At 40.9% G+C, this 23,410-nt stretch overlaps 1 long non-coding RNA gene and 1 pseudogene across 2 annotated transcripts; one reads left to right on the top strand and one right to left on the bottom strand.

The window, feature by feature from the left end:
* Positions 1-6,731: 6,731 nt before the first annotated feature.
* Positions 6,732-21,836, bottom strand: LOC116580867. 2 transcript variants are annotated; one of them, XR_004281814.1, is made up of 3 exons: positions 21,611-21,836; positions 21,288-21,446; positions 6,732-7,085 (listed from the first exon to the last, which is right to left on the bottom strand). It is a non-coding gene; the product is annotated as an uncharacterized LOC116580867 (long non-coding RNA). The 2 variants fall into 2 exon arrangements; XR_004281815.1 differs by having other exon boundaries at positions 21,607-21,836.
* On the top strand, positions 18,083-18,276 carry LOC116581555 (annotated as a pseudogene).
* Positions 21,837-23,410: the final 1,574 nt, after the last annotated feature.

Raw genomic sequence — 23,410 nt, forward strand, 5'->3', positions numbered from 1 at the left:
AATCCTTGGGACAGAGAATCTTTAGCAAGTAAAGTCCAAACATTGACCATGTGGTCCCCTTATAAAGAAGCTTACTGGCCCCTCTTGTAGAGCACAAGTTTTCTCAGGGATGCCCTGTTGCACAGTAAGAAATATGCTTATATTTAATGAGCGTGTGTTAGGTTGTGCCATATTAAATTGTCATCTTTGTAGGTCAAAATGGTCAGATATTGGCACTTATGTATATGGTCCACATAATGTAACTTTCCAAGCATAGATATATGGAGTACAGTCTGTGCCCTTAAGGACACGCACATAGGTACACAAATGCACACATGTTACTGCTGTCAGTGAATGTAGGAATTGTTATACTAGAGGCACAAACTCAGTATTTCAGGAGCACAGAGTAGCGTGTGCACGGTTCTTACCAGTAAGGGTGAGGGAAAGGGACTAGAAGCTTGAGAGGCCTCCAGAGAAGTGGCTGCATTTCTGGCTGCTGTGCATCTGAGCTGCATTTCATGATACCTGTAGGATTTGTATCGGGTCAAAAGAAGCGTTTTCTACAGGGGTGGGGGTGGGATTGACATTGAGCTATAAGAAACATGCTGCATTCTTTCGTTCAAGCACAATTGCCGTTCACCTGGAAAACAGTTGCTTAGAATTAGAGGACATTAAAGATCGAGTGAGCATGACTCCTTAATTTTTAGATGAAGGTTGGAGGCAAAGGGATAGGTTCAAGGTCTCCCTGCTGTTGACCAGTTGTTTTATTGGCAGGACTAGAGCCTATGTCTTCTATGCCCCAACTCAAGGTGATGTCCATCAGGCCACTCGGAATGCCAAGGCAAGAGTCAGAGAAATCACCTACTAGGGACAGTGGTGGCAGATAGGCCTGGGCTTGCATTCTGGCTCTGGTACTTACTGTCTCTGTTACTCATCACAGGGTTTGTGAGCCAGAATTGCCTCCTACACAGACGCCCTTAGAGTAGAGGTTTAGAAAGCTCAGAGTCTGAAACCAGACTCTCTGAGTTTCATCCCCACACCACTATGTACTAGCTATGTCACCCTGGGCACATTACTTAACTTATCTGGGCCAGTAATATAGAGATAGTACTTCTACTTACCTCACTGAGCTATAGGACTGAGTGATTTTAGGATTAAATGCAGGCATAAGGCACACAGAAAAATGCCTGAGACATGCTGAGTTCTATATGCTAACCTTATTAGAAGAAAAACAGTGGATTGGGACATCTCAGTGGCTCAGTTGGTTAATAAGTGTGTTCCTTTGGTGCAGGTCATGATCCCTGAGTCCTGGGATCCAGCCCTGCCATGGGCTCCTTGCTCAGCAGGGGGCCTGCTTCTTCCTCTACTACTGTTCTCTTTGCTTATGCTCTCTCATTCTCTCTCTGACAAATAAGTAAATAAATAATAAAATCTTTCAAAAAAGAAAAAAACAGTGTATCCTAGGACTGTTCTAAGAACCAAGGAGAGTAATTTAGGGGAAGCCTTTTTCCATACTTGTAGAACAATACAAGTAGAAATGTATTTTTCTTCTCTTTGTGAATTGAAAGACTAGCATCCTGGAGATTGATGGTGATGATTTTCATTTCTTACAGCCTTACTATTTGCCAGGGACGTGACTTCTGTTAGTTAAGCCTCACAAGATCCAGAGATGGTTCTTAGTTTTGGCTGACAATTGTGACTGCGTAGCAGAGTGTAGGAGGACAGTGTGCTGTAGACTCTGGGGCCAGGCTGCCTGGGTCTGAATCCTTGCTCAGCCTCTTACTGGCTGTGTGAACCCAGCTGTGTTGCTTACACCCTGTGCCTTGGGTTTCTAGTCTATAAATGAGAATGATGAATATAGTGGTTTTGAGGATTAAAGGAGATAATTTTGTGAAGTGCTTAGGACAGTGTTTGATGTATACTATTTGTTTAAGGAAGAATGAAAGCGAGAAGCAGACTCCTTGCTGAGCAGGGAGATGGATACAGGGCTCAGTCTCAGGACTCTGAGATCATGATGTGAGTTAAAGGCAGATGCTTAACTGACTGAGCCACCCAGGTACGCCTGTCATCACCATTTTCACTATTACTGTAGGTAGAGTGCTGTGGGCATTCAATATATGCTGGGGATTAACTCTGTTGATATTATTGATATCACTAGTAGAGCACAGGGCCTGTACACAGTAGGCACTCAGCACACAGGGAATCAATGAATGCATACTCTAGAGCCAGTCTGCTCAGATTCCCATTCCGGCTCCACCACTTTAGAGCTTTGTGATCAGGCAACTTATTTAATCTCCTTATGCTTGTTTCTGTCTCTGTAAAAGAGGGTCTCAAAGTCCTAAATTAATGGGGTTGCTGCTTGCACACACACACACACACACACACACGCGCTTGCACACACACACACACACACACACACACACACACACACACACGTGAGGCCACACTGCCCTCTGCTGACCACACCGTGTAAATGCACATGTACGTCCCCTGGGCCTCCTTCCACCCTGGGTCCAAGGCATCCCTATACCTGCCTTAATGCGCACAGACAGACACAAGGATGGACCTCTGTGTCCTCCTTACCTCCCTTCAAATCGGGTCCGGGCTGCTCCCCACAGCTGATTCAGCCACCTCAGGATGTTCTCTCAGGTCGTTCTCCCACTCCATGGGCCCGATGCGGTTCCTGCAGGATCGATGGCTCTTGCTTGGTTTCCGAGCAGCTGCCCAGGCCAGGAAACCCAGGCCCTCAGGGCTCGGGTTTTGAAGGCTCCCATCTACCTCTGGCCTGCAGGAAAACTGTCTCAGGGAGCCAGATACCTGGGACCTGGCTCTGTCATGGGCCCCAGACATGAAGAATGCACACTCTATGATGAGGAATACAACACTCGCACGCTCCCCAGAGTTTCTCACCTCACTGCCTCCGCTCAGAGAGGTGGGTGAATATTTAACCCTCCCCAAGCTCTAGGTCTTGCCTCTAGCAGCTTCCCTTGGCCTGAAACATAATGGAACTCTCAACCTTTAACTTAAATATTGATGCAAATTCTGTATACTCTTCCCCGTTAGATTAGCATGTTTCCATCTGAACCCTGCATTTAGCCCATCCATGTCTGAGCCTTTCAGGGACTCCTACGGTGTCAATCTGCACTATTGGTCAGAGGGAGGGTCTTGCCACACTTGCCAGCCAGTCCTGGAAAGTGGTTGCAGGACCATGTGAGGGTTCACGTGGTTTAGAGCAGAATGCTGACACCAAGACCACTGCTCTCATCCAGGAAAGAGGATGCATGACACACCATTAGAATTTTCATAGGAATTGCACTGAATCTATAGATTGTTTTGGGTAGTATGGGCATTTCAATCATGGTAATTCTTCCAACCCATGAGCATGGAGTATGTTTCCATTTGTTTGGGTCTTCTTCGATTTCTTTCAGCAGTTTCTGGTAGTTTTCAGTATACAGGTCTTTGCCTCCTTGATTAATTAGACTCTAGGTATATCATTTTTTTGATCCATTTATAAATGGGATTGCTTTCTTACTTTCTCTTTCTGATAGTTCATTTGCCTTTACCGCTAACTGGTCTCAAGTTTTACCTTTATCTCTCTTGCCACCAGTAACCATTATTCTGACTTCTAAAACCATAGATCAATTTTGCCTTCTCACTTATACAAATGGAATCATTCAGTCTGTGCATCTTTGTGTCTCACTTCTCTTCAAATAATGCCTGTGAGATTTATACATGTCATTGTCTGTTATCTGTACCAATAGTTCATTCTTCATCATTTTGTAGAATCCCATTCTTTGAACATACCTAAAATGTACTTCACTCTACTTTTGGTGAGAGAATGGAATTGTTTCCAGTCTGGGATAACATGAATAAAGTTGCTATACATATTATAGTACATGTCTGTTGCTGAATACTTGCAGAGATTTTATGATTGATATATATCCAGGAGTAGAGATGCGGAATCGTAAGGTGTACATAGTTTAAGTTTGATTAAGTTATTACCACACAGTTTTTTAATGCCTAACATATACTCCTACCACAGTGGAAGCTGAATAAAATTGAATAAAAGTTCCAATTGCATAATTATGCTGAGCAAAATAAGTCAGAGAACGACAAATATCATATGATTTCGCTCATGGGAAATCATTGATGAGCACTGGATTTTGTACTGTGTGCTGAATCACTAAATCCTACACTTGAAACTAATATTATACTTTATGTTAACTACCCAGAATTTAAAATAAAATTTAATTAATTAAAAAGTTCTATTCGCTCCATACCCTCAACAACACTTGTTATTATGAATCTTTCAAACTTTAGTTATCCCTATAAGCATGCAGTATTATTTCATCAGAGTTTTCGTATAATTTTAAGAGCCATGTAGTAGTTCCTTCTGTCAAGATGATAAAGTTTTTTAGTTTACTAATCTTTAATTGTTGGAGGCTTGTTTTTGTTTTCTTTTTAATTCTTTACAAAACACCTGGATGATCATCCTTTAATATAAAATTTGTGTGCGCCAATATCAGAAATGAAAAGAGAGTTATCACTACAGAGGAAGCTGGGTGGCTCAGTGGGTTGAAGCCTCTGCCTTCGGCTTGGGTCATGATCCCAGGGTCCTGGGATTGAGCCCTGCATTGGACTCTCTGCTCAGCGGGGAGCCTGCTTTCTCCTCTCTCTCTCCCCCTGCCTCTCTTCCTACTTGTGATCTCTGCCTGTCAAATAAATAAATAAAATTTTAAAAAAAGAGTTATCACTACATATCTTACATTTAAAATAGTTAGGGGCGCCTGGGTGGCTCAGTTGATTAAGTGTTTGCCTCAGCAGTTTTGGCTTAGGTCATGGTCTCAGGGTCATGGAATCAGGCCCCAAGTTGGGCTCTGTGCTCAGGAAGGAACCTGCTTGAGATTCTCTCTCTCCCTCTACACCTGTACCAATCTCTCACAATCTCTCTCTAACATACATAAATCAATCTTCTTTAAAAAAAAAAAAAGATAACAAGACAATACTACGAGCAGTTTTATGTCAACAGATTCAACAATGTAGATGAAATGGAAAGATGCCTTGAAAAATATACCTTAGTGGCGCCCGCGTGGCCCAGTGGGTTAATCCTCTGCCTTCGGCTTTGGTCATGATTTCAGGGTCCTGGGATTGAGCCCAGATTGAGCTCCCTGCTTCCCCCTCCTCCTCTGCCTGCCTTTCGACTTGTGAACTCTCTCTCTCTCTCTGTATCAAATAAATAAAATCTTTAAAAAATATATATAACACCACAAAATACAACACAAATCTGAATGATTCAATATCTATTTTAATAATTGAAATATTTATTAACAACTTTACTGGAAATAAAGTCCTAGATCCAAGTAGTTTTACTGGCAAATCCTATCAAACATTTATAGAAGAAATAACACCAAAATTACAAAAACCCTTTCAGACAGTAAAGGAGCAAGTAACACTGGGTGTTATGAGGTTTTAAGCCTTTGCCAATGTGAAAAGTGAAATCACTTTAATCTTATTTGTCCTTTCATTACTAATAAGATTGTATATTTGTTTAAATATTTTTGTTTGTTTGTTTTTTCAGAGAGAGACAGAGCGGGAACACAAGCAGGGGCACTGGGAAAGGGAGAAGCAGGCTTCCCACTGAGCAGGCAGCCTGATATGGGGTGTGATCTGAGCCATGACCGAGCCAAATGGAGATGCTTAACAACTGAACCACCCAGGCGCCCCAAAATGTTTCTTTTTTTTAAAATAAAATGTATTTATTTGAGAGAGAGAGAGAGAGATATACCACAAGTAGGCAGAGGGGCTGGCAGAGAGAGAGCAGGGGAAGCAGGCTCCCTGTTGAGCAAAGAGCCTGATGTGGGTCTCAATCCCAGGACTCTGAGATCATGACCCAAGCTGAAGGCAGAGGCTTAACCCACTGAGCCACCCAGGTGCCCCAGATTGAAGTTTTTTGTATATTTGCTGTCCTTTTCCCATTTTAAAATCTTTGAGAGAGGGAGAGAGAACAAGGTAGAGAGAACACGAGTTTGGAGGGGAAGGCAGAGGAAGAGAAAGAGTCAGAGAAGAGAGAATCTCAAGCAGGCTCCCCACTGCATGGGGAGCCTGGCACTGACATGGGGTCAGTCTGACAACTTAAAGTTCATGACCTGAGCCAAAATCCATCAAGAGTTGGACCCCTAACTGAGTGAGACTGAGCAGAGGGTGGTGTGCTCATTATGAAATTAAAAGTCCTCAGTTCACAGTCCCTCTACCTCCACGCTATGGTCTAAAATACCTGCTTGTCATTAGAGCACTTTTGACCTAAGGTATCATTCAAAGACTGCAACTGTGGGAGAGACGGATCATGAATCCAGTCACTCCTCATTTACTAGATTTTCAGTAGTGCACTAAGGCACAAGGAGACAAGGTAGTTTGGTTTTGATGGAGAAAGGAGACAGGTCGTGAAAAACCAGAATATAAAAACCATAAAACTCAGTCCTGAAGGAGGCCCCATGCAGCCTGATAAGTGGAGTTAAAGAAGCAAAACAAGCCCTCTGGCAAAATATTTCACTACAGACCAGGGCCTGTACCATATTTGTCTGGGGGATAATCTGTTCAGGGAACCAGAAATGTAATAAGACAAAGAAAAGTGCAGGATTATAATTCTTGGAGAGACTGAGAGTGTGTGGCTGGAAGTAATTTGGAATATTGTCTAAGAAACCCATAAAGGACACATGAGTCAAAGGAGTAGGTTGCTAACCACCTACCTGAGCAAAGTAGATCAGACCAACTGCAGGGCTTTGCTTCTGACTGAGAGGAGCATGCGAGTTTAGGGCCAGAGGTGCTTTGCTTGGCACTCTAGGGATGAGGCTGCACACTGTCACCTCTTTCTTTTTCATCCTTCCCCATGCAGCAAGTAGCTTTTCCTCCAAACAGATGTTGAACAAGTGTCTAAAGGATGTTGGTTAAATTTTCGTTATGAAGAATATTGGGGTCCCTGAAGGGCTGCCCATCTCAGTCTCACCCTGGCCGCAGGAAGGCGGAGAGAAGAGAAGTGGAGAGATGCCGCACTTTTCCTGGTACTCACGTGAGTCCTCAAGCTCTCCAGCTTGCTCCCTCCTCCCTTCCTGACAAAACAAAGAGAAAAAGAAGAAAAGGGTAAAAGTCGGAGGATGTATTTGGTTATAAAACACCAGAACTCCTTTCCCCTGCCTATAATGTAAGGGTGATAGAGCTCCGACATCTCCAATCCCCATTCCAAAATTGGAGAAGCTCTGAAAAATAAAACTGCTTCTCATATTTCATTTGATGCAAAACCTGACCTATCAGGAAGTGAAACTCTCTGTAGTCTTTATCCTAATCAGTAGACATATTCATATATTTCAATGCAGAAATATTTACTGGTATGATTTCAAGATGCAGCTCCATGGTTTTATGTACCATATCACCTTTATAAAAGCTGAGAAACAATGAAATCTAAAACACGTTAGCCCTATGGTTTTCAGGTAAGAAATAATATTGAAAGATATTTCATAAGCGATAAGTGAGAGAAAGTTCACAAAGCACCCAGAACGTGCCTGACACCCAAGAAACAGGAATTTCATTTCCTTCTGCCCATGTTTGGTTTGTTTGGAGAAGGAGCCCTTCTTCAGAAATTAGCTCCAGGCTGGCTAACGGGGATCAGATATTACCAATGAGGTACAGAGTGAAAATATTTGCAACTTCTACAACAGAGAGCTAATATATATCTAACATATCCAGAACTCTTAAAGAAGAAAAAGACCAAACTTGGTAGGAAAATAGGAAAAATAAACGAATAGATAGTTTATAGGAAATGATAAGCAAATGTTCCTTAAACATTAAAAAAAAAAAAAGCCCACAGAGGGTTACAAGAGGGAAGGGATGGGGTGAAAGGGTAATTGGGTGATCGGTCCTGAGGAGGGCAGGTGTGGTGATAAACACTGGCTGTTACATTCAACTAATGAATCTTTGAACACTACATCAGAAACTAATGATGTAGTATATGTTGGTTAATGGGACATAATAACAATAATGATGATAATAATAAATAAGCCACCCTTGGAAGACTTCTTGTTTTCTGCTCCCTTCAACCCAGGTCCCTGTTCCCTCTTCTGGGTGCTCTCTCCTTCTGTTCCAAACTCCTGTCCGAGAACCACGAGGTGAACAAGTAGAAAGCAAAGCAGGACCAAATTGCAACAACAAGCAATTACACAACCAGAGTAAGAGGTTCCAGCCCTCTCAGCAACTCAATGCAGTCTACAGAGCATCCATGAAATACAGGTCTTGATGGCAAACCATCTGAATCCCACAGCTGTCTCCATACATCTGTCCACATCCACATCCACTGTGGAGGACACATTGATTTTAGGCACAGAGACCGTTACAAAAATGCTCCCGATTTACTTTGGCCATAAGGGAAATTTCAGTCTGTTTCAGAGGCATGAAATCACACAGAACATGTTGTGGTAACATAATGTGCTAGAAATCACTGATAAAAAACTAACCAGAAATTCCCATATGTTTAGACAGAGAGAAGTACCTCTAACAATGATATAGGAGTAAAGAAATAGAAAAAAAGAGCTACATTGGAACTGAATGATATGAGCATAATACAATTGTAATCAAATATGTCTTTGGCTGAGAATATCCTGGAAATGTGGTGAGAACACTATATGGTCTCAAAATCATGCCTAATAGACTGAACCCTATAAATCCTATGTGATGAAGGAGAACAAAAAACCCATCCTGACATAGGCCTCCTGTCATTTGCTATCAATATCCCACATCCCTTCTCCAACCCTGCACAGTCCCCCAGGTGGACTGGCACCATGTAGTGGCCCCAAGTGGCTCCAGCAAGGATGTCAAGCTGTCTTCTGACTCAGGAAGTTGGATGCAGTCCTGTAGACATGCTCTGACCAGTAAGATGTGCAAGGGAGTGAGACATGCCATCTCGAACAGAACACCTGGGACTGAATGAGGTTCCCCCTCTGTCCATCTCATACAGCACCTGGCAGTTACCTATGGTGGGTGCTCTTTTATCCTGGCCCCATGAAGACCGTGTGGACATGTGGCAGGTGCTAGAAACATACTTCCCTAATAGAAGCCGCTAAGGCACAGGGTTACAGGTTACTCACAGTAACATCTGGCCCTTCCTAATTGGCACGCATCGTCCAGTCTTCTCTCTGTGAGGCAGCACAGCCTTAAAGGCAAACCATGAACTCTGTTGTCTGAGACACAGGGTTTGACTTCCACCTCTTCCCATGTCTTTACTCCAACCTCAGGCAATTTACTGTGAGTCTCTGAGCCTCCATTTCTACTCTAGAAGGTGGTTGGTTATACCATCTCAGGTTTGGGGGGATTAAGAAAATAATAATATATGTAAAGTTTGAGTCAGCAACTGGCACAGACAGCAAATGCTCAATAAATTTTTGCTATATACCTTTATGTCTCGATTGTAAACATTCTGAAAGTTCAGAAATGTATTGTGACAAAAGAAGGACTTGTTCAATTTTTGGCTTGTGCATCCTTTTGAACTGTGTTTTTCAACAAACAGTGTAATATTTACATTCATTGACAGTATTTTTCCTCTTAACATGGTACTGTGCTCTTTTTAAGTTACAAATTATAGCTTGCTTCAGCTTTTTAAATTATTTAATGTTAAATATTGCCAATAATTTAATCGTTTTTCTATTGTGGGGCATTTTCATGGGCTGCACATGGCATCAAAAACAAGTGAAGTAGATTAAAGTATATCATGTATTACAGGCTAGAATAAACACTTTGTTCACTGTTGTTTGTCATGTATCTATATATGTCTACATATATGTATATATGTATACAATTTAAGATGTACACCCAGAGACTCTAAGATGGTGGAGAAATAGGAGACCTTCATTTCATCTGGCCACAGGAATTCAGTTAGAGAGTTATCAAATCATTCTGAACGCCTGTGAACTCACCCAGAGATGTAAGAAAAGAGTAGCTGCAACTCTAGAAATATAAAAGCGACCTCTTTCTACAAGATAGGACATGTGGAGAAGTGAATTCGCGTTGATATATTGGAAGATAAACTGCAGGGAGGTACCAGAAAATGATATAGTAGAGGACTGCAAAGTAAGGACTTTTTTAGAAGTTTGCTCAGATGAGGGCCATTCCTGCCTGAACGGTACCCAGGTGGTGAAGCAGGGCAGAATCCTAGGTGGGACAGTGTCATCTCGAGATGCCCAAGGTCACAGAAGTAACAGGGTTGCCGAGTGTGGCAGAGCTCCCAGGCATTGAAGCGGGGACTCTTGCTGGAATCATCAAGCCCCAGTGTGGACTCTCAGCTCCAGGCTGCCATAAGCCATGGGACCCAGCAACAGCACACAGTTCCAGCAGGGACCCAGCAACAGCACACAGGGAAGATCCCCTCTCCTCCCAGCAGGAGCGGCTTGGGTGTGCCCTGCAGGAGTCTCTAGGGTTTGGAGACTCGAACAGGGTCCCGCCCTGAGATACAAATGCTCAGTCACAGGCTGGGTGAGCACACAGAGCAGACAGAGACCAGGGAGCCAGGGACGATTCACTGCTTTTCCCTGAGGGTGCACTGCGGAATGGAGCCTCAGACTCTTGGATCCCGGCCTGGACTTTGCGAGGCTGCCTTTTTCATTCTCCTCCTCTAAGGAGGCACAGAGAACCTTCAGGGAACAAAATCTGGAGCAAACTGGAGTAGATTACTGAGCTTGACACCTAGGCAAGTACAGTGCAATTCTGCCCTGGGGCAAAAATGCCACAGAATCAAGGCAACAGGCTCCTTCCCCAGAGGATCAGCAAGAACACACAGCCAAGTTTACTGATCACTGAGAATGCCCAAACCCCAGTGCTAGGGGAATATAGCATATAGAATTCATGGGGTTTTTTTTCCACGATTTTGTCCTTGGCTTTAAAAATAAAAATATTTTTAATTGTGTTGTTAGTCACCATCAAATATATCATTAATTTTTGAGGCAGCATTCCAAGATTCATTGTTTATGTACAACAGCCAGTTCTCCGTGCAATACATGCCCTCCTTAATACCTACCACCAGACTCATGCATCCCCCCCACGCCCTCCCCTCTAAATCCCTCAGTTTGTTTCTCAGTCTCTCATGGTTCATCTCCCCCTCTGATTTCCCCCAATTCACTTTTCCTTTCCTCTGCTGATGTCTTCCATGTTATTCCTTATGTTCCACAAGTAAGTGAAACCATATGATAATTGACTTTCTCTGCTTAACTTAATTCATTCAGCATAATCTCCTCCAGTCCCATCCACACTGATGCAAAAGTTGAGTATTCATCCTTTCTGATGGCTGAGTAATATTCCATTGTATATTATGGACCACATCTTCTTTATCCATTCACAGTTTTGTCTTTCAGTTTTAATTTTTTGGCCTCTTTCTTCTTGTCAACCAATTTATTTTATCCACACTTCTTTAATCTTAACTTTCACTTTTGTACTTAACTTTCTATCCTTCCATTATATTTAATTTTGTTTTTGTAAATATTTAAGTTTCTCTTTCTTTATAAGTTTGGGGTGCAGTTTCTTCTAACAGACCAAAATATACCTAGAATCTAGGGTATTATTCTCTTTGCTTTAACTGCCTAATCATACTCTCTTTTATTCCTCTCCCTCTTTCTCTTCCACTTCTTGTTTTTGTATGTTAAGTTTTTTAGTTGTTTTTTTTTGTTTTGTTTTCTTCAAGTCTTTTTAAATTTTCATCTTCATGGATACATTCTATCCTTTCCGTATATTTAATTTTATTTTTGTGTATATACGTGTGTACATATATATAAATATATATATGTATACATATATATGTTACAAGATTATATATATGGAAATCTGTAAATTTGTAAAATATAGAAGTGCCAGCAGGGACCATATTATTTCATAATATGTATTATATAATACTGTATATTGTATGTATTATTTATTTATATATATTTCATATGTACATTTATGGAAGATTTACCTTCTATACAATTTTGAGGTGGAGTTTTTTCTAACAAACCAAAGGATACACTCAGGATATGTAGTGTATTGCTCTGTTTTCCCTACATGTCCCATGATATTCTCGATGTTCTGTTCACCTGGCTGAGTAACTTCCCTTTTTTTTTTCTTTTTTTTTGTTTTTGGACTTTTAGGTTTCATTTATAGGTTGGTATTATAGAGGGCACAGATTGCATGGAGCACTGGGTGTGGTGAAAAAATAATGATACTGTTATGCTGAAAATAAATAAATGAAAAAAATTTGAAAAATAAAAAGACCTCATGTGAGACAGGAATCCATCAGAATCCTAGAGGAGAACATAGGCAGTAATCTCTTCGATATCAGCCACAGCAACTTCTTTCAAGATATGTCTCCAAAGGCAAAGGAAACAAAAGCGAAGATGAACTTTTGGGACTTCATCAAAATCAAAAGCTTCTGCACAGCAGAGAATATGGAGCTTGAAATCATATATGGAAAGTCTTGGGGGATACATAAAAGTCACACAAACACACACAGAAATATAATGGCACTAACTTCCTATCTTTTCATAGTTACTCTGAATATAAATGAAATAAATGGACAATCAAAAGGCACAGGGTATAGGATTGGATGAAAAGGCCAAGACCCATCCATAATGTTATCTAAAGAGAATCAGTTTAGACCTAAAGATACCCCCAGACAGAAAGTGAGGGTTTTGGAAAAATATTTATCATGCTAATGGACATCAAAGGAAAACTGGCATAGCAACCCTTATCAGACAAATTAGATTTTATGGGCACCTGGGTGGCTCAGTGGGTTAAAACATTTGCCTTCGGCTCAGGTCATGATCCCAGGGTCCTGCGTTCGAGCCCCACATCGGGCTCTCTGCTCAGCAGTGAGCCTGCTTCCCTCTCTCTCTCTGTGCCTGCCTCTCTGTCTTCTTGTGATCTCTGTCAAATAAATAAATTAAATCTTTTTAAAAAATTAGATTTTAAACCAAAGACTGTCATAAGAGATGAAGAAGGCTACTATATCATATTAAAGGCTCTATCAAACAAGAAGATCTAATAATGATAAATATTTGTGTTGCTAACACAGGAGCAGCCAATTATATAAGCAAATTATAACAAAATTAAAGAAACACAGCAATAGTAATACAATAGTAGTAGGGGACTTGAACACCCCACTTACAGGAATGGACCTATCATTTAAGCAGAAAATCAACCAGGAAACAAGTGTTTTGAATGACACAGGGCACCAAGTGGACTTCACATATATATTCAGAACATTCCATCCTCAAGCAAAAAAAAATATATATCATTTTTCTTTAGTACACATAGAACATTCTCCACAATAGATTACATACTGGGTCACAATCACATTTCAACCAGTACCAAAGACTGGTATTATTCTTCATGTATCCTTAGACCCCAGTGCTGTGTGAATTTTTAACTTAATCATGAAAGGAACTCACATACATGGAAAGAACTCACATACATGGAGGCTAAAGAGCATCCTACTAAAGAATGAATGGGTCAACCAGGAAATTAAACAATAACTGAAAAAAACCATGTAAACAAATTAAAATAAAAAAAAAACAATGGTTTAAAACGTTTGGGATGCAATGGTGGGCCTGAGAGGGAAGCATATAGTAATACAAGCCTTTCACAAGAAACAAGAAGAGTCTCAAATACACAACCTATCCTTACACCCAAAGGAGCTGGAAGAAGAACAGCAAAGAAGCCTAAACATGGCAGATGAAAAGAACTAATACAAATCAGAGCATAAGACAATGAAATAGAAATCGAAAGAATGGTAGAACAGATAAATGAAACAAGGAGCTAGTTGCGTGAAAGAATCCATAAGATTGATAAACCCCTGCCAGACTTATCAAAAACAGAAAAGAAAGGAACTAAATAAATATAATAATGAATTGTATTTGACCACCAACAAAGAAATACAGACACTGAAGAAACACAATTATAAGAACATATAATGAGCAGTTCTATGTCAACAATTAGGCAATCTGGAAGAAATGGAGGCATTCCTAGAGTTGTCTAAACTACCAAAACTGAAATGGGAAAAAATAGAAAACCTGAACACATAACCAGCCAGGAAGTTGAACCAATAATCACAAATCTCCCAACCAACAAGAGTCCAGCACCTGATGACTTCACAGAGGAATTCTACCTCAAAAGGAACTCTACCAAACATTTAATGAAAAACTTACACCTATTTTTCTGACACTGCTTCAAAAAACAGAAATGGGAGGAACACTTTAAAACTCTTTCTGTGAAGCCAGCATTACCTGCTCCCCAAAACAAAGACTCCAGCAAGAAGGAAAATTACAGGCCAGTATCCTGATGAACATGGATGCAAAAATTGTCACCAAAATACTAGCCAATAGGATCCAACAGTCCATTAAAAGGATTATTCACCACAACCAAGTGGTATTTATTCCTGGGTTGCAAGAGTGGCTCAACATCTGCATATCAATACGATATACTCCATAAATAAAAGAAAGGACAAGAACCATATGATCCACTCATAGATGCAAAAAAAAAGCACTGACAGGTATAGCATTTTTTCTTGATTAAAAGTCTTTAGAGTGTAGGGCTAGAAGGAACATACCTCAATATCATAAAAGTCAAAAAAGAAAAGACTAGTGAATATCATTCTCAGTGGGGAAAAATAGGGAGCTTTTCCCCTAAGAACAGGAATATAACAGGGATGTCTACTATCACCACAGCTATTCAACACAGTACTAAAAGTCCTAGCCTCAGAAATCAGATAAAAAAGAAATGAAAGGCATCTGAAATGAAAGGCAAAGACATAGTCAAAATCTCGCTCTGCAGATCACAAGATACTCTATGTGGAAAACCCAAAAGACTTCACTCCAATATTCTAGAACTCGTGCAGAAATTCAGCAATATGGTAGGATATAAATTCAATGCACAGTAATCAGCAGCACTTCTATATAATGTGAGAGAAGAAAGGACAAATTAAGGAGTCGATCCCCTTTACAATTGCACTCAAAACTGTAATATACCTAGGAATAAACCTAACCAAAGAGGCATAGGATTTGTCCTCCGAAAACTATGGAACACTCATGAAAGAAATTGAGGAAGACACAAATAAGTGGAAAAACATTTCATACTCATGGATTACAAGAATGAATCCTGTTCAAATGTCTATGCTGCCTACAGCAATCTATATATTCACCAAAATCTCTATGAAAATACCATCAACTCTTCACAGAGCTGGAAGAAATAATCCTAAAATATGTACAGAGCCACAAAAGACCCTGAAAATCCAAAGGAATGTTGAAAAATAAAACCAAAGGTGGTGGCATTATAATTCCTGACTTTAAGCTCTACTACAAAGCTGTAGTCATCAAGACAGTAGGGTAATGGCACAAAAACAGACACACAGAGCAATGGAACAGAACAGAGATTCCAGAAATGGACCCTTACCTCTATGGTCAACCAATCTTTGACAAGGCAGGAAAGAATAGTCAATGGAACAAATGCAGTCTCTTCAACAAATGGTGTTGAAAAAATTGGACAGCCACATGCAGGAGAATGCAAGGTGGACCATTTCCTTACACTATACTCAAAATGGATGAAAGACCTAAATATAAGACAGGAATCTAGAGAAGAACACAGACAGGAACTTCTATGACCTCAGCCACAACAAATCCTTGCTAGACATATCTCCAAAGGCAAGGGAAACAAAGGCAAAAATGAAGTACTGGGAATTCAAAATAAAAAGCTTTTGCACAACACAAGAAACAGTGGACCATACCAAACAACCGACAGAATGGGAGAAGACTATTGGAAATGACCTATCAGATAAAGATCTGGTGTCCCAGATCTATAAAGAATTTCTCAAACTCAACACCCAAGGGACAAATAATATATTCAAGAAATGGGGAGAAGACATGAACAGACACTTCTCCTAAGAAGACATACAAATGGCCAACAGGTATATGAAAAAATGTTCCACATCACTCAGCATCAGGGAAATAGAATTCAAATGCACAATTAAATAAAAGAAAAAAAGCACAATGAAATACCACCTCACACCAGCCAGAATGGACATAACAGATGTTGGTGAGGATGCAGAGAAAGAGGAATCCTCTTAGAGTGTTGGTGGAATGCAAGCTGGTACAGGCACTCTGGAAAACAGTACTGAGGTTCCTCAAATAATTGCAAATAGAGCTACCCTACGACCCATCAATCACAGTACTGGCTATTTACCCTCAAGATACAAAATGTAATCATCTGAAGGGGCACATGCACCCAAATGTTTACAGCAGCAATGCCCACAATAACCAAACTGGGAAGAACCCAGATGTCTTCCAATCCATTCCAGTCTTCCTATCCATTCCAAAAGATGAATGGATAAAGATTATATAGGGTGTGTTTGTGTGTGTGTGTACACATACATACATAGACACAATGGAACACCACTCAGGCATCAAAAACTGAAATCTTGTCATCTGCAATGACACTGGAACTATGACAATAGAACTAGAAAGTATTACTGTAAACAAAATAAATCAGAGGAAGACAATGATCATATGATATCATACTATCATAGTAGTGAAAGTATGTGGAATTTAAGGCATCATAGGCATCAGAGCATCATAGGGGAAGAGAGGGAAAAATAAAACCAGAGGAAACCAGGGAGGTACACAAACCAGAAGTACTCTTAATCATAGGAAACGAACTGAGAGCCTCTAGAGAGGAGGATGGTGGAGGGATACGGTAACTGGGTGTTGGACATTAAGGGGTGCATGTGATGTAATGAGCCTTGTGTTTGATAAAAGACTGATATCACTGACCTCTACCTCTGAAACCTGTAATATATACTAACTAACTGGAATTAAATTAAAGAACTAAAAACAAAAACAATGTACTGCCTACTATGACTAATGTTTTGAAAAGCATGTTAGCAGTTCTTGATTTGAATTTCTTTTTCAAATTTTAAAAGATGACAAAAAGCCTTCAGGGGCACCTCAGTGACTCAGTTATTTAAGCATCCAACTCTTGATTTTGGTCAAGTCATCATCTCAGGATCATGACATCAATCCCTGAGATAGGGCCCAGGCTCAACAGAGTATCTTAAGTGAGCCTCTCTCTCCCCTCTCCTCTCTCTCTCCCCTGCCCCATCTCTCTCAAAGACAAATAAATCTTTAAAAAAAAGATTACATATAAACTGCTCATATATTTCTAGACACTGGTCTGATTTTTTTTTCCTGTAAGTTGACATGCCAGCCATAGATTCCCATTGGTTTTCTGCCACAGGAAAGAAACTTTCTGTCTTTTGAGATGATATGCGACTATACAGAGAAAACACTAAAGACTCTACCAAGTAACTACTAAAGTGATTAATGAATTCAGTAAAGTTTCAGGATATAAAGCTAATACACAGAGATCTTTTGCATTTTTATACACTCCTAATGAAAGTGAAGAAAGAGAAATTAAGAAAACAATCCTGTTTACAATTACTGCAGAACGTTTAAAACACCTAGCAATAAACTTAACCAAGGAGGTGAAGCACCTGTACTCTGAAAGCTATCCAACACTGGTGAAAGAAATGGAAGATGACAGAAACAAATTCATGAGCAAATGCCATGTTCCTCAATTGGCACAACCAAGATTAAAATGTCCATACCACCTAAAAGAACCCACAGTTTAATGCAATCCTACCAAAATATCAACACCAGTTTTCACTCAACCAGAACAAAGAATCCAACAGAACGGAAAAAACCCTGAGTGGCCAAAGCGATCTTGAAAAAGAAGAACAACACTGGAAGTACCAAAATTCCAGATTTCAAGGTATATTACAATGCTGTAGTAATCAAAACAATAAGGCCTGGTACAAAAATGAACACACACATCAATGAATACAACAGACAGTCCAGAAATAACCCCATTCTTGTATGGTCAATTCACCCATGACAAAGGAGATCAGAAATGCACAATGGGGAAAAGATCTGTCTCTTCAGCGAATGATATGGAAAGAGAGGACAGCCACCCACAAACAATAAAATTGCACTGCTTCCTTACACCATGCCTAAGAAAGATTCAAAACAGATTAAAGACTTACATGTGAGACCTGACGCCAGTGGCAGTATCATAGCCAATGAGGTTTATCCGAGGCTCGATTATTGCTAATTGAAAATTCCTAAATAATATAGGCTGTAATGTCTTTAACATTGACCAGACATGCCCAGGAATTGGGCCCAGAAAAGGAGAAACAATGTTGCAAATCTAATGACATAAAAATTTAAAAATGATAAAAATATAATAAAAATATTTTAAATATTTAGATATTTATTAAATATTAATAAATATTAAACATCGACTATTTTAATAGTTAAATATTAAATATTATTAAATGTATATTTGAATATTTATTAAATATTAAATAAATAAAACAAACAAAATAATAAAAAAGAAGGAATTCAGGCTTGGAGCAAAGAACAATCTGGCCCTGCCCCACATTCTATAATTCCCATTCCTGACAACTGTACCATTATTAAAAGATTGGTCTGCTGACAACTTGAGAGAGTTCATGAACCAGTATTGGCGGGGAATGTTACAAGACCTTTTGCAAAGACTGCAAAAAGAGCATACCTTGCTTGTCCCACTTGCCCAAAATACAATCTTGGGAAACAAATCCATACCTCCCCTGGGCATTTTAAACCACTCAATGAACCATCTGACATTTGGCAACTGAATTTCATGCAATTTCCTCATTTCATGGATAGAAGTAAGTGTTAGTTAATGTGCCTATGTCCTCTCACTAGACAAACGCTTTCCCTTGGAGAAAGGCCAATGACTGTTTTGCGGCTAAAATCCTGTTAGAAAAAAATTACCCCTCCCAGGGAAGCCCTCTTGAAGTATACACAGTGACCAGAAAACCCATTTTACCCTGCAGGCGTTTCACCAGTTTGCGATGTTTTGCTAGTTTTAGAAAAATTTCATTGTATGTTACTGTCCTCTATCTTCAAAGTTAGTCTCACAAAATGACCACACTACTGGGGACTCCATTGGCAAAATCTATGGAGACTTTCCAACTCCCTGGGTCAAAGGGATTGCTGTCACTCCTAAATCTCAGGTCCACCCCTTTGTGGAAATCAGTCTCTTCCCCTGGGAGATAGTCACTGGATTTGATTTGAATTCGATGTGCATTCGACCACTGCCTCTCTGGACCCACAGTTGGGAAAGGGGATGTATTTCTAGAAAGCAAAGATCGAATTGCCTCTATTCAACCTAACCACACTGCAGTAGAGCAGACTTTTTCACAGTGCACTCCCAGGGGACACTTACCCTGACACTTACCCTGACCCCCACACCTTGCAACCTGATTCTGTTGGGAAAGATCCCACAAAGATTCTCTCCAACCTGCCCTGAAAGGCCCCTCTCCAATACTACTAACCAAACCTTGCACTGCCAAACCCCAGGGAAATGGATGCTTGGGTCCTTGGGTCCTTGGGACACGTTTAAAGAAGTCGCCAAGGCCTGACTTGACCTCTACATTGTCTGGTCACAAGAAGGTTATTACTGCACCAACTGAAATACAAAACATCTGGGGAGACAGCCTTCTCCACATGTCCGGGCCAGGCCTGCATTCCTCTCCTCACTATTGCTCCTTCTCCATTGTCGATGCAAAGAACATGCAATTTTCTGCATCTCCCAGTCTCTTGCAGAAGGAGGAAACTTCTTTGGATTATGACCTTTCCAAAAAACACTCATTTTGATCTTGTGAGCATTTAGAAGGTTCAGAATTCAAAAGTCGTTCCTTTACTTCTACTATTAACTGAATCCTGATTCTAAATCAAATGCATGGTTTCTGAATTTACAACATAACAGACCGCTTTTGATAACACATAGAGCTCTAAACAGTTCTTTTGAAAAAACAATACTGTTTGAGAATGTCCCGGACGTATTCCTATTCTTGCAACAAGTTGTCTAATGAATGCTTCACATATTTCAGTGTATCCTATGTCCCCAAACACGCTCCCTGATTTCATTCGGTGTACTCTCCCAGTATTTCACTATTTTGCACATAGCCACTCATGGAGGACATTCCAGAAGGCATACAGGACTCTGAGTTGGCCTTCATTGGGAGAAAATCTTTCTCCTTCGGTCCAAACAAGTGCCAATAAATATATTCACTGGCTCCTTTAATGCACAGGGTCCTGGTTTAGAACCAACATATGCTTTGGAATTGTCACCATGCTTTGATTCTGCCCTTGTTGTCTCTAAAATCCTGTGTAGAAACACTGTCCCCAGTGAGGTGATGCTGACTCACTGATCTCAGTCTTGAGCAGATACAAATTTCACATGGGAAGCTGGGGAAAGTTTCTCCCTTCTAACCCTTCCTGCTCCTCAGTGGTCACTTGAGTAGTTTACAACTGTGATGCACACACCCTCCAACATGAGACATGCCAACCAGAAATGGTTTTGCTGGCACTGAAACACAAAACCACTAAATACAAAGAACTTGACTGTCGATTGAAATTCCTTCAAGGAAACTTTCCTAAAGTTTTAATTTATATTACAATTAACTCACACACTGTTCTATTCATTTCAGGTGTATAATCGTGATTCAGTACTTCCATGCAACTCCTGGCGCTCGTCACAAGAATACGCCTCAATCCCCATTACCTGTTGAACTCATCCCGCCCACACACCTCCTCTATGATTACCAACAGGTTGTTCTCTAGTTAAGAGTCTGTTTCTTAGTTTGCCTCTTTCTCCTTCTCTTTGCTCGTATGTTTGATACCATAATTTCCACAAATGAGTGAAATCGTATAGTACCTATCTTTCTCTGACTGACTTATATCGTTTATCAAGGCAAATCATGATCATACGGGACAAAGTCATAAGGGGAACATCACAGCAGAGGGAAGAGGTTTTGGTAGGGGGTGTTCTGACACACTACCACTCCAAATAAATGGGGAACCAACAGGAGGACATGGACTTGATCTTGCACATGGGTGTCCCACTATTCCAGCTAGCAGAGCTCTAGTCTCATCTCTCTCCAGCCCCCTACATCCTCCAACAGGACTCCCCCATGAAAAGCCATAAAAATTTGAACTACCAGATGCCTCCAATGCACTTCTTGTTCTTCTTTCAAATTGCCCCCTGTCTCTGACCACAGTGAACCTCTCCGAAGTTCCCCAATGTGCCAAAGGATCAGTCACCGCTTCTTTGGCCTGCATTCAGTTTTCCTTCCTTCTCAACAAACCCAACATTTGCTGATACTTCTAACCTTGAAGGTTACAAACTGGACAACAGTTTGTTTTTACCTGGGATTCTGAATCCAGCAGTAATCTGCAAGTAGGCCCCAATTGCATTCTTCTAAGACACCCTGAGAGTCAGCAGGTTGTGTTTTCAGCTCCCAACTACAGGCTGCTCCTCTTCCTCTTAATTTGAGTCGGGATTTCTCCCCAGAAACAGGTCTGCTTCTGTAACAAACCAACCATGGCATTTAAGGTAGGGCATTGCAGAACCCCTCCATCCAGAGATTAGGCCCTAAGTAAAATAGGTCTTATTCAACTACCCTCGAGGGAAATGAGGAGCAAACCATGGGAACAACACCAAAAATGCAACAAGGTGGCGGCTTACCTACCAGCATGTCTCGGGAAGCAGCCCAGAGCCACCTCCTCAGCTCTCAGCCAACGAGGCCACTTCTGCATCGCACCACAGGAGGTACCAACTGCTGCAAATACAGCCCTGGCCCTCTGAGGGGTACTGGGTCCTCAGCTGGTGGCAGAATCCCTTTGGGTCCTGAAGAACCCAGCCTCAGGTGACGCCATGGCGCGCACTAGGACCCCTGAGGCTGCTGTGCCCACGCACAGACAAACAGCCCCCTGCCAGCTGGAGGTGCTTGGTCGCCCTCTGCTGGACACTCTGGGAATCTCTGCAAGGCACTAAGCAGGGGCAGGGGTCAGCTCAGCAGGAGGCACTGAGGCAGCTCTGGTCCCAGGGAGCCTGTTCTCTGCACTGAGATAGACCATTGTGACAGCGCCTCAGACACAAAGAAACTGATTCCTTCTCCTTTCTGTGTGAGTGATGAATGAAGCCAAATTTGACAATGTTATTATGTAATGTGTAGTGCTTGCACCCCTCCTTTCATTAATACACACTACAGGGGCACCTGGGTGGCTCAGTGGTTTAAAGCCTCTGCCTTCGGCTCAGGTCATGATCCCAGAGTCCTGGGGTCAAGTCCCGCATCAGGCTCTCTGCTCAGTGGGGAGCCTGATTCCTCCTCTCTTTCTCTTTCGCTCTCTCTCTCTCTCTGCCTGCCTCTCTGCCTACTTGTGATCTCTGTCTGTCAAATAAATAAATAAAATCTTTTTAAAAAAAATACAGACTACAGACGTACAAATGTAAAGTAACAGATAACTTTGTTTACCCACCCAAATATTCCTACTACATAAATGACTGACACCCATTACACTATTTTAATTTTTTTTCCTTCTTCTTCCTTTTAGAAAGAATTTCCAGTCAGGTCAGGGTATATGAAAGTCCACTGAATCAAGACATCATCTAGCACTATGATCTTGATTGTGAGACTTTCTTTTCAACCTTGCCAATAAAGTATTTGGGGACACAAAGGTGACAGGGTCAAAATGAAAAGCTAGACAGAACTACACATGAGTTATGAATTTACTGCATGTCTCTTTAGATCATGTTTTCAATCAAAGGGGATTTAGACACGGTAGATGGATAAAATCATTTCCATCATTCTGGTAAGGAACCTATTTTGCCTTCGAGTACTAATTGCCATCTCTTCACTAACATAAGAAGGCTTGATGAAGTAGATGTTTCTGCTTGGATGTAAGAGAAGGCTGCAGGGGTTGAAATCGTCCACCTAACATCCTGTGTCAGGATGCTCGTTGGACATGAGGATAATATCTAAGTGTATAATTACCATACATACATTTCATATACTTATTTTATATATAATTCTATATGATATGTACTTGTATCATTATGTATCTATTTCTACATTCAGATGGTTTAACCATCTAAATCTTCTGCATCCTTACTGATTTGGGGTCTGCTTTTTATCAGCTACTGAGTGAGGGCTGGGAAAATTTGCCTCAGGGAGGATTTTATTTTTCTTGGAGTATTTTTTTAAAGACTGTTTTATTTAGGAGAGAAAGCATGAGTGGGGGGAAGGGGAGAGGGAGAGGGAGAAGCCGACTCCCACTGCATGGGGAGCTGAAGGCAGATGCTTACCTGACTGTGCCACGCAGTGCTCCTCTACTTGCAGTCTTGTCAAGAACTTCTTTATAGGTTTGACATCTATGTAACTAAGATCCACAGTTTCACTTTCCTGGGTAAACTACAGCTTTTTTCATTTTGTACCAACTTTCTTTGTATCTAAAAATGCTTTTGGCCTGATATTACTATAGCAGAGCAG

Source organism: Mustela erminea, chromosome 20 (genome assembly GCF_009829155.1).
Source record: "Mustela erminea isolate mMusErm1 chromosome 20, mMusErm1.Pri, whole genome shotgun sequence".
In the NCBI taxonomy this organism is placed as follows: Eukaryota; Metazoa; Chordata; class Mammalia; order Carnivora; family Mustelidae; genus Mustela; species Mustela erminea.